Below are 11140 nucleotides of genomic sequence, written 5' to 3' on the forward strand. Positions count from 1 at the left end.
AAATATGGGCTTTCATTTAGCATTGGTTCCCTAATATTTACAAAGAAAGAAAAATGTAATTGAATTATTTCAATATACACACACACACACACACACACACACACACACATATATATGTATAAATATATATATATATATATATATATATATATATATATATATATATATATATATATATATATATATGCGCATATACAAGTATGTAATATATATGTATATGTATGCCTGTATATATATATTTACATATATATGTGTGTGTGTGTGTGCATATATATATATATATGTCACACATAGTTATCACATATACACTAGCACACTATAGACAGACAAATAATTTGTCGGTTGTTGAAAGCTAAATTTTCATCTCCATTGTATGTTGGTTCCTCTATTTATATTTATCCTACGTATGTCTATATATGTGTGATGTTTGCCTGTCCGTATTTGTGTTTGTCTGTCTGCATATGTGGTTATGTCTATATGATAATACATACATATATATATATATATATATATATATATATATATATATATACACACACACACACACACACACACACACGTGTGTGTGTGAGTGTCGGTGTTGTGGTGTGTCTGTGTCTGTGTGTTGGTGTGTCTGTTTTTATTTGTTTAAATGTCTATTTGGTTGTGTGATTATATCTGTTTTTAATACCGAACGGGAAATGAAGTATTCAATAAAAGAAAGGAGTGCGATTGTTTATCTAGATCGATCCCTTAGTCTATTACTCTTAGTCTTAACTGATGTGTCGTTGGCAGTGTTCTTTCTCCCCGAAGAACTGCCCGCACGAGGAAACACCAAAGTGACGGGACAATAGATTGGTCTAAATATATTCTTTTGCACTGTAGGCACAATGCCTGAAATGTTTGGGGGAGTGGACCAGTCGATTAGATCGGACCAGTACGCAACTGGTACTTAATTTATCGACCCCGAAAGGATGAAGTCGATCTCGGCTGAATTTGGAATCAGAACGTAAAGACAGACGAAATACCGCTAAGCATTTCACCCGGCGTTCTAACGTCTCTGCCAGCTCACCGCCTTATTGGCCCAAATATATTACGTGCGTGCGTGTGTAAGGAATCCAACCACAGTAATTTACCATTTGAACGCTTGGTAAAATGCTCGATGGCATTTCATCTGTCCTTTTGTTCTGATTTCAGATTCTGCCGAAGTCGAGTTTGCCTTTCATCCTTTTCGGGTTGTTAAAATAATTACCTGTTAAACACTAGGGCTGATGTAATCGACTTGCCCTCCCCACGAGTTTGCTGGCCTTGGACTAAAATTTGAAACCAATATTAGATACTAATTGTTGTAAAAATTCAGTGAACATGCCGAAGTCGCAATGCTACTGTGTTTGAACTAGCACTTTCTTGTTTCCTAAAAATGACTAAAATATGTTGTGGAGAGTGGTTATAGTGAATTCGTAAGAAGAAAATCTCAATTACTTGACAGGTGTCTAATTTAATGGCATTGAATTATAAATGTTGACTCTGAGAATATCTCATTTGGGAAGCTAGAAAAATGAGACTGAATATTGTAAAAAAAAAAATATCTGACGCTCTGTTGTTTGCGTAACTCCAACGTTCTCCTCATGTAGAATGTTTATTGATTTCTTGCTAATGCACAAGGCCACTTACGTTTGATCTGATTACATCACTGATACTCATGTTAGGAGGAGGAGGATCTCAACAAAATCACAAGACACAGCATAAAATGTTGACTGCAAGGCATTCAGTCGGTGGCTCTGTCATCTCAGCGGTTCACTTGACCGCTGCAAATCCGCTCACACGTCATCATTTATCTTCTGTTGCGCCGGGCGTCAGGCTGAAATGTTTCAAACACAATTTACAGATATTTCTGTATAGTTTCTCATTGAAATTACATGAATCTCAGATTTCACTTAACGCCCCTGACACATAAATTGACACCATCACCGTCGTAACAATCACATTGTTTCTATCACTGTTTGCGCTTATAATGAAGAATGTGTAAATCTTTATATGAACGACAGTAGCTCGAGGTGTTAACACTTTAAATTGGTAGTAATTTCAAGTTCCACAAACACTTCAATACTTCACTACTTGATATACCTTAATTAACAAATTAAAGCAACCAAATCTCAGTTGCCAATATAACCTGTAATGCAGTTTGTTGCAGAAATTTAGTTGTTGCGCATATGCTACAAATAATGCAGCTTTTCAGTTGTATAATTGGGTAAAAGACATTTTTGGATAGCTCTAAAAATTACCAAAACTGAATTATAAAATCTTCAAACCCGACAAATCTACGTATGTATACGTAACATTCCTCCCTATATGTCAGCCTAAACGTTTTTTTCTTCTTTATATTTCTCCCAAGTACAGATCTGTACAAAAATTCGGACAATTCTAGATGTAAATCATTATTTCCAAATATGTCAAAAAATATTAAGTGTTATGTGCAAAAAATTATCTTCCTGATATTTAACTCTTCAGAAGAAAATTTAACACGCTTGACCATACTGGTTTCTGAGGACTAGATCGCGCTGATCAGAAATAATACTAGAATTGTCTGTGATGTCAGAAATACGTTATTTCTGCGTATCAGTCAAATATTTTTTTATTTGTTAAGCAGTTATTCTCGCTTTGGTAAGTTGATTCGGCTGAAACCGGATGCTAAATAACTTTTTGTAAATATCTGTCAAGTGTAAAAAATATAAAAAAATATCCGTTATACTCACATTTTTTTACATTTCGCGGATCAAACTTTTCCTCGTACCACAGTTTTCTTCGAGATTAAGGCAGTTCCAAAACCGTTTCTGCTGCACCTCACAAAATTTAATCATCTGCTGTTGCAAAACTTCATTTGTTCTGGGAATTACATTAAATTTGTGACCGCAAGTTACAAAACAATCCCCTAAATTTGCACTTTCCACAGTGATTGCAACGTCGTAAATTTTTATCGACAACAGTAGAGCAAACAAATGAAATTTTACTACTGCAGTCTCATTTTCTCTATCACTTACTATATGAAACAATTAATATTTCCGTCTCAAACGATTTTCCAGAAGGCATTAACGGTGCGAATTACAACACGGTGTCCTACTTCGACTCCAGAGACTTTATAATTACCGTATTTAGATGTATAGCGAATATTTAAGAAAATTCGCTACACGAAGGTGAAAAGGACTAGAGGTTGTTAAATAGTGAGGTTAAAAGGGACATAACGTATAGAGAAATACGTTCAAACTTGCTTCAAATGAGGATCAGGATATCGTTTCTTTAAATACATAAAGTTTATTACTACTTACTCATTAAACAGAGTGATGAGGTTAATGGCGAGTTCCTTAAAGCAATGATTCGGACACTCCAAGAGAGCCGAGGGATATTGTGTATTATTCACGTACACTTTTAGTGGTTGCTTTTTAGATAGTCATGCCATCGGAGAATACAAATATAAAATCATACCGATAAACTGAATTGTGTCAGGAAGCGTATTCCATGTTCGAGATTTTAGACAACTCTTTTCGAAGATTAGTCTGCTGATTAGTCTGTCATTATCTGCCCCCCGCCCTCATTCTGACCCACCTCTCATGTCATTCACATGCGTACATGTACAAACATGTGTGCGTGTATATGTGCGCGTGTGGACTCGTGCGTGCTTAGGTGCGTATATAAGTATTATATTGTAGAATGTAAGGAGCAGCTTATAATCAAACAAGAAAACTGGCCTGAACACATAAGGTGTCTCTAAACGCACCGAATAACTCTTTTAGGCTATCATTTATGAACCGGAGCAGTCTCCTCGTCTCATCTAGAGACTTTAATCGACTGAAAGCTATGGTAGAAAACACTTGTCCCAACTGTCTCGCGGTGGAATTGAACCCAAAACTTCGTCGTACACATGAAATGAATATCTGAATCATACAGTCAGGATGTATGTGGAAATGTGCAGTAAATGGCAATCTATATATACATATATACGTACATAGCAACATATATATATATATATATATATATATATATATATATATATATATATATATATATATATATATATATATATATATGGGTCTGTGTGTGTGCACTGCTGTGTATATATGTATATATATATTCATGTGTGCGTATATGATTGCGTGTATGTATGCATGAACTTATATGTATGTATATGTATAGACAGACAGACAAGCAGACGGACAAATACGTAGATAGATAGATAGATAGATAGATAGATAGATAGATAGATAGATAGATAGAACGTGTTACTACAGAAATACTAAGGGAGGCATACATAAACAAACATCTACTCTGAGAAATATAATACATTGAAGATTTTTAATAGAAAAAACTTACCTATTTACGTTTAGATATTTCATAAAAGGAAAAAACTTTCTTGAAGGAGAACTCTCTAAATAGGAGACCATGTTTTGTATTACTCTCCGTTTGTCTTCTTTTGTCTTCGTTTGTGTTGCCTCAATAAATTTATTTCTCTCAAATATGTTACTAAGCATTAACTATGATGAAAATCGTTTTTTGTCATTCTGATGCCAAACTGGCTTTAGCTATTGTAGGTTTTTCTATATACCACAGAGAGTTACCATAACAACATTTATCTGCAATACTTTGGAAATGTAGCAATATGAAAACCGATGAAACGCTTTCTTAAACCCTTTAAGAATACCGTTAGATTTTGCATAAATACATATGCACATATATATTTTTATACACACACACACATATATATATAAAGAGAGAGAATGGGAGGGGAAGGAAGAAAGAGAGAGAGAGAGAGAGATACATACATACATACATACATTGTTTTTTTATATAGTCTCATATACAATGGTTTTAATTCTAGATTCTCTTTGTATTATTTTCTCTTCTTTGAAAGAAAAATAGCATTTTCATACGTACTGGTGGAATATATTGGTTGCCTAAAGAAGATTGGGAAGACAGATATTTTTGAATGACTTTCTAAATTCTAAGAGTATAGAAATATCGTTTCAGGTTTGTTTCGCGAGGTATGTGACTGGTTTATATTAAACCATTGTAACACAGGCTTTGTCCTACAATTCAATATGCATAAATATAAAATATGTTAAAGATACATGGGCATTTAATTTTGATTCTATAAGACAGCTTAAATATCTTTCATTAGCATTTGGCATTATTTAACGTTACTTACATCATGAACATACATCGAATGAAAAGATACAACTATTATGTATAATATAAATGCATCCGTTTCCAATCAGCTAGATTCACAATATTTTCTTGCGTAGACTTTTTTAATGCATTATTCAATCGTACCAAACAATAAACTCTGAATTGTTAGCTCACCCTTGTGGAAATACCAGTCAAATTTTCTTCAAACCTTACCTATCTTTAAAAAAAAATAGGACACATTATAATATCACTGGATAAGAGATGGAACAATTAGGGCTCGGAAATCTGTAGTCATGTAAGGTTGGGCTCAGTACAGATAATCGGTGGCACGACAATGCCGCCAGCTATTCTTGTTCGACGCATATGACATGTTTAATGTAATATGCTTCGGCGATATATACGACATATGCGAACGGTCGGTCACACTTATAAACATACCACGCATATACACAAACACTGACACACACTCACACATTCACACATAAGTAGGCACTCACGCTCAGATACGCTTCACTATGTTACCTTAAATCTCTCCCACAAACGTACACATGCACACATGCCTACACATACACACTCTTATATATATAGACAAACACAGACGCATACACGGATACAGATATATATATATATATATATATATATATATATATATATATATATATATATATATATATAAACATAAATACACACACATACACGCCAACAAGCTCTTCTGCATCATTCTCCTGTCACTAAAACAACATCTAGATCCGTCACTTCCGGTTAGTCAAAGTTCGGACATGTGAACCTAATCCACGGGCATTCTTTCCAGGCTCACTTCATTTTTATTTACTCTCCAGTGCTAGTTGTCTTCTTAGTCTCACCCGGACTGTCCTCCACTATCCGACGAAGTACTATATCTGAAACGTTATCGTCTTTTACTTAATAACTTTTATTTCCTCTTCAGCATCAACTTAATTATATTACTGATGAACGTCCCTTACTCTTTTGTTGTCTTTTTCATTTTGTATTTGCTTTGCGTGTATAAGTGTGTGTGGGTGTGTGGGTGTATCTATCTATCTATATATCTATCTATCTATCTATCTATCTATATATATATATATATATATATATATATATATATATATATATATATATATATATATATATATATATATATAGACAGAGTAAGAGGGTAGCAGATATGTATGTAGGTTATTACAGAGGGAGCTAGTAGGTAGGCAGGTAGCGAGGTACGCATGTAGTTAGGTAGATAGATATGTGTGTATATATGTGTGCATTGGCTCCTCTTTCAGAACGAATAAAAAATAGTTTCATATGCGTGTGCGTGTGATTGTGCATGTGTGTATAAGCATGCACCTGAGTGTAAATAAGTTATTGTATGCAATGTATTCTGTGTTCGTAGTAATGTATGTAATTATGTACGCAAGCATGAATAAATGGAATTAAATCTGGCTATAGAAATACATCATTAATGACGACATAAAACGTGTATGTGTGTGTGTGTGTGTGTGTTTGCATTTAAATTAGGTGTGATTGTGCATGGGTATATATCTGTTTGAGCGTAGAATATAATTGTATGAACATATACACATTACAATATATATATATATAATGTGTGTGTGTGTGTGTGTGTACACATATATAAATATGTATACACACACACATATATATATACATATGTGTGTGTATATATATATATATATATATATATATATATATAGATAGATAGATAGATAGACACAACTATATCCGATGTGGGAGGGAAGTGTAATTCTCATATATATTGGCTGTTAATTTCCTGTGCAATATTCTCTGTAGTCCAGACAGACAATACAGGCAGGTGTACAGCTGACTACCCAACACAGCCAAAGTTCTTTCATTCTTCTCAACTACTTCGACAATTTAAATTTAGAGCACACAGCCATTCTTAAAGTAGTTCACATTCTATCGTTCTCCACTCCATCGTTCTCTGCATCTTTTTCTCTCAATATATATAATCTATCGCTCACAATTCTCTCTCTCTCTCCCTCTCTCTGTCTCTCTCCCCTCTCTGTCTCTCTCACTTTTTCTGTATCTCTAACTCTCTTTCTCCCTCGCTGCTCTTCACACTCTTTCTTTCTTTCTTTCTTTCTTTCTTTCTTTCTCTTTCATTTCAAACATTCAACATACTGCTCCACCCCTCTTACGCTTTATCTGTCTCTCTTTGTCTGTGTCTCTATCTATCTATCTATATATATATATATATATATATTCCTATATAAATATGTGTGTGTGCGTGTGTATGTGTATATATTTATATATATGTATATATATACATATATACATATATATAATATTTACATATATATATATATATATAGATAGATAGTTAGATAGATAGATAGACACACACACACACACACACACACACACACACACACACACGCATATATGTATATATATTCTTTTCTTCCTTACTTTGACTATATATTTATCCATTTCGTACGCTCTTTGTCATTATCTATCCAAGCATTTCTCTCTTATTTCTCTGCAATTTTTCAGCAGTTATCTGTGTCTCACACGCTCTTTCTCCCCCTTTCTCTCTCCTTCTCTCTCCCTCTCACTTTCAATGTCGCCCCCTCTCTCTATCCCTCCATCTCTAACTCTGCCTTTCTCTCTCTCACCTTATTACCTTTTCTCCAAAACTATTCTTCTCGCTCTTTCTCATGTAAGATTTAACAACAACACTTTCTATCTTACTAAAATGTTCTCTCTTGCCATATGTACCACTCTCTCACCCTGTCTCACAAATTTTGAAGCTTTGAATCCTATAGCTAATTAGCTTCTCCAGTTAAATAGCTTAGAACAAAGTTATTTAGTTGGATGAACTAACTAACAGACTAATTGTATCTTATGTTTATCAATATATATACGAATAACTACCATTCATACAAGGATATAAATATATGTATATCTGAAGCATTAGATTTATGTCGGGATCTTTATACGTTTCAGTTCCCAACTAGGTAGTTCCGTTTTAGATTCAGCTGATTTCTAGTATAGACTTGGGCATATGATTGTCTGTCTATCTATCTATCTATCTATCTATCTATTTATCTGTATAGATATATATACATACACACAAAGATATAAACTTACATATATATAGACACACACATTCACGCGTAAATATACCTACGTTTATCTATCTATCTGTATCTATTTGTATATATATATATATATGTCTATATATATATATATATATATATATATATATATATATATATATATATATATGTATGTATGTATGTATTTATCATTTATTTATTTATTTATGGGTTTCAGCCAAGTGGCTGCGGTCATGCTGGAGCACCACCGTGAACATGTATGTATATATTGTGGGCATACAATTTCATTCGTGCATACATAGATATTTATATACATATGCATATACATGTGCGTGCGCGCGTATATGTTTTGTATGTGTATCTTGCGATTGTGCTTTTCTGCACAGTTTCTCACCTGACAATTTTGTAGTATTTTTCAAGCTGATGGATTTAAACTGAATGAAAGAGTACCAATTTACATTTAAATTAACCAATTTCCTCATATAACTATTGTATTTTAGGCCCCTGCTGTTCATATACCTGATGAAGCAGATTAAGAATATAACTGGTTAATTAATACTGCTTCGAATTCGTTTCATTTTTTTCTTTCTCTTCGCCGAAGTTGGAGAGAAATATTTTCGAGGTTTTTCGCCATTCTATGATCACATTCTGTCGTCGGTTATGCTGCATAGGGACAAGAGGTAACTGCTCCGTGATATCAATCGTATTAAAGTCCCTATTTGCCACTCTTTTTGCAGAATATTGTCTGTAATCTCGGCAGTAATAAGCAAATGCATGCCATCCGATAGAAGAACAAAGGTACGACACAGAATGCAACCTGCTCATAAAGAATAATAAAATGTGCATAGATGCGCATATATATATATATATATATATATATATATATATATATATATATAATTTATATAAGGGCATTAACTATATAGTAATGCCTCACGCTTAGAGGGACTAAATAAGTCAAAAACTACCAAAAAATAAGCAACATATTTACCGAAAGCGAGGAAATGCAGCTTGCAAAATTAATCTCTTAAAAACATTTAACTTAACGGCAAACCACTGGTTTCTCAATCAATACAGCAAAACTGTGAAGTAAGCTGCATCTTTTGTTCATCAGTACACGTATGGTCGAGACACATAAAAATAAACAAGAATCAACATACCACGATTGGTTTGCCGTTAAGTTAAATGTTTTTAAGAGATTAATTTTGAAAGCTGCATTTCCTCGCTTTCGGTAAATATGTTGCTTATTTTTTGGTAGTTTTTGACTTATTTAGTCCCTCTAAGTGTGAGGCATTACTATATAGTTAATGCCCTTATATAAATTATATATATTTATGGGGAAAAAAACAATGAGGTTTTTTTCATTATGGGTTTTTTTCACGCTGACTACTTGATAAATTCTTATAAAGATTTTATCCTATATTATATTTTATATATATATATATATATATATATATATATATATATATATATATATATATATATATATATATATATATATAATTAAAAAGGTAAAGGATTATCAATTTATTAATAAATTAATAACTAATAATTTTTACCAAACCCTTCGGTATGTTTATATATATATATATATATATATATATATATATATATATATATATATATATATATATATATATATATATATATATATATATACATATATATATACATATATGCACTGCTTCTCACAGCAGAAACGGCGATAAGCCAGTAAGCTGATGAAGTTGATTATGTATCTCCTGTTTCCTTATCATTCCATTTATTTCATATAACGCTCTATACTTGCCTCACGTTTAATGTTGAAGTATATGTATATTGAGCACTAGCAACACTGTATAAATATACATACACACATATCACACACTTTATATACACGCCTTATTCATAAATATATATTAAACTTGCCATAGATACGTTAAGATGCGTCGACAGATATAGGACGATACCTAATAAGTGAGTAATAAGTGAGTTATTTCCAACTGTCAATCGATCTTATTATCCATATGTGTATATATATATATATATATATATCAGTATATATATATATATATATATACATATATATATATATATAAGTATGTGTGGGTGTATGGGTGTGAGTGTGTGTGTGTACATACACCCAGATATCTTCTTACCTCAGTACATATAGATCCGCACACATAGAGATATACACACATACTCTTACAGTCAGTCTCGGTATTTTGTTAATCTATCTCAGTCTGATTTATCTTGTGGCTTCCGTTTCGAAATCTATACTTGGTTTTCCAACTATGACCGGTAGAACCGAACAATGGCCAGCATTCAATAATTACTGCTTCGCCTCAATCTTCACTATTTCTCTAATTTAATGTCTCCTTACTAAACGATTTTATTTATAGAATTCATTTATTAGTTCCTCATAACATTTTCAAATTCTCAACTATTTCCCCTCGGATTTATATCAACTCAAAGTAGCTCACAAGATAAATTTAACATAACGCATCTCCCTTCTTCACGTCGTGTCTTTATCACTGTCTTTCTTTCTTTGTATCCTATCTGCACATGTGCACATACATATCTAACAGAATAACACTAACACGCCATCATGCACACACACCACATATATACACACACATACACACAATCATACAGGTACTCACGTATAAGCACACATTCATACAAACATGAAAGGGTGTTCTTACATACAAACGTATAGATTCTACTTCTTTCTCAATCGTTCTGCCTTTCACTGTCTCTGTCTCTCTCTCCCTCTCTTTCTCTTTCTCTTTCTCTCTCTCTCTCTTTGTGATTACGATGTCTTTCTATTTTCATTTCGATTGCATGCTCTCTCTCTCACATATACATATGTGTGTGCGTGCGCGCACAAG

The 11140-nt window shown here is 33.0% G+C and overlaps 1 long non-coding RNA gene across 1 annotated transcript; it reads right to left on the bottom strand.

Annotated features, from left to right (window-relative positions):
- Positions 1–1377: 1377 nt before the first annotated feature.
- LOC106880191 (uncharacterized) lies at positions 1378–4707 on the bottom strand. Its single transcript, XR_001410716.3, has 3 exons — positions 4348–4707; positions 2736–2865; positions 1378–1840 (listed from the first exon to the last, which is right to left on the bottom strand). It is a non-coding gene; the product is annotated as an uncharacterized LOC106880191 (long non-coding RNA).
- Positions 4708–11140: the final 6433 nt, after the last annotated feature.

This window comes from Octopus bimaculoides, chromosome 12 (assembly GCF_046866305.1).
Source record: "Octopus bimaculoides isolate indiv1 chromosome 12, ASM4686630v1, whole genome shotgun sequence".
NCBI lineage: Eukaryota > Metazoa > Mollusca > Cephalopoda > Octopoda > Octopodidae > Octopus > Octopus bimaculoides.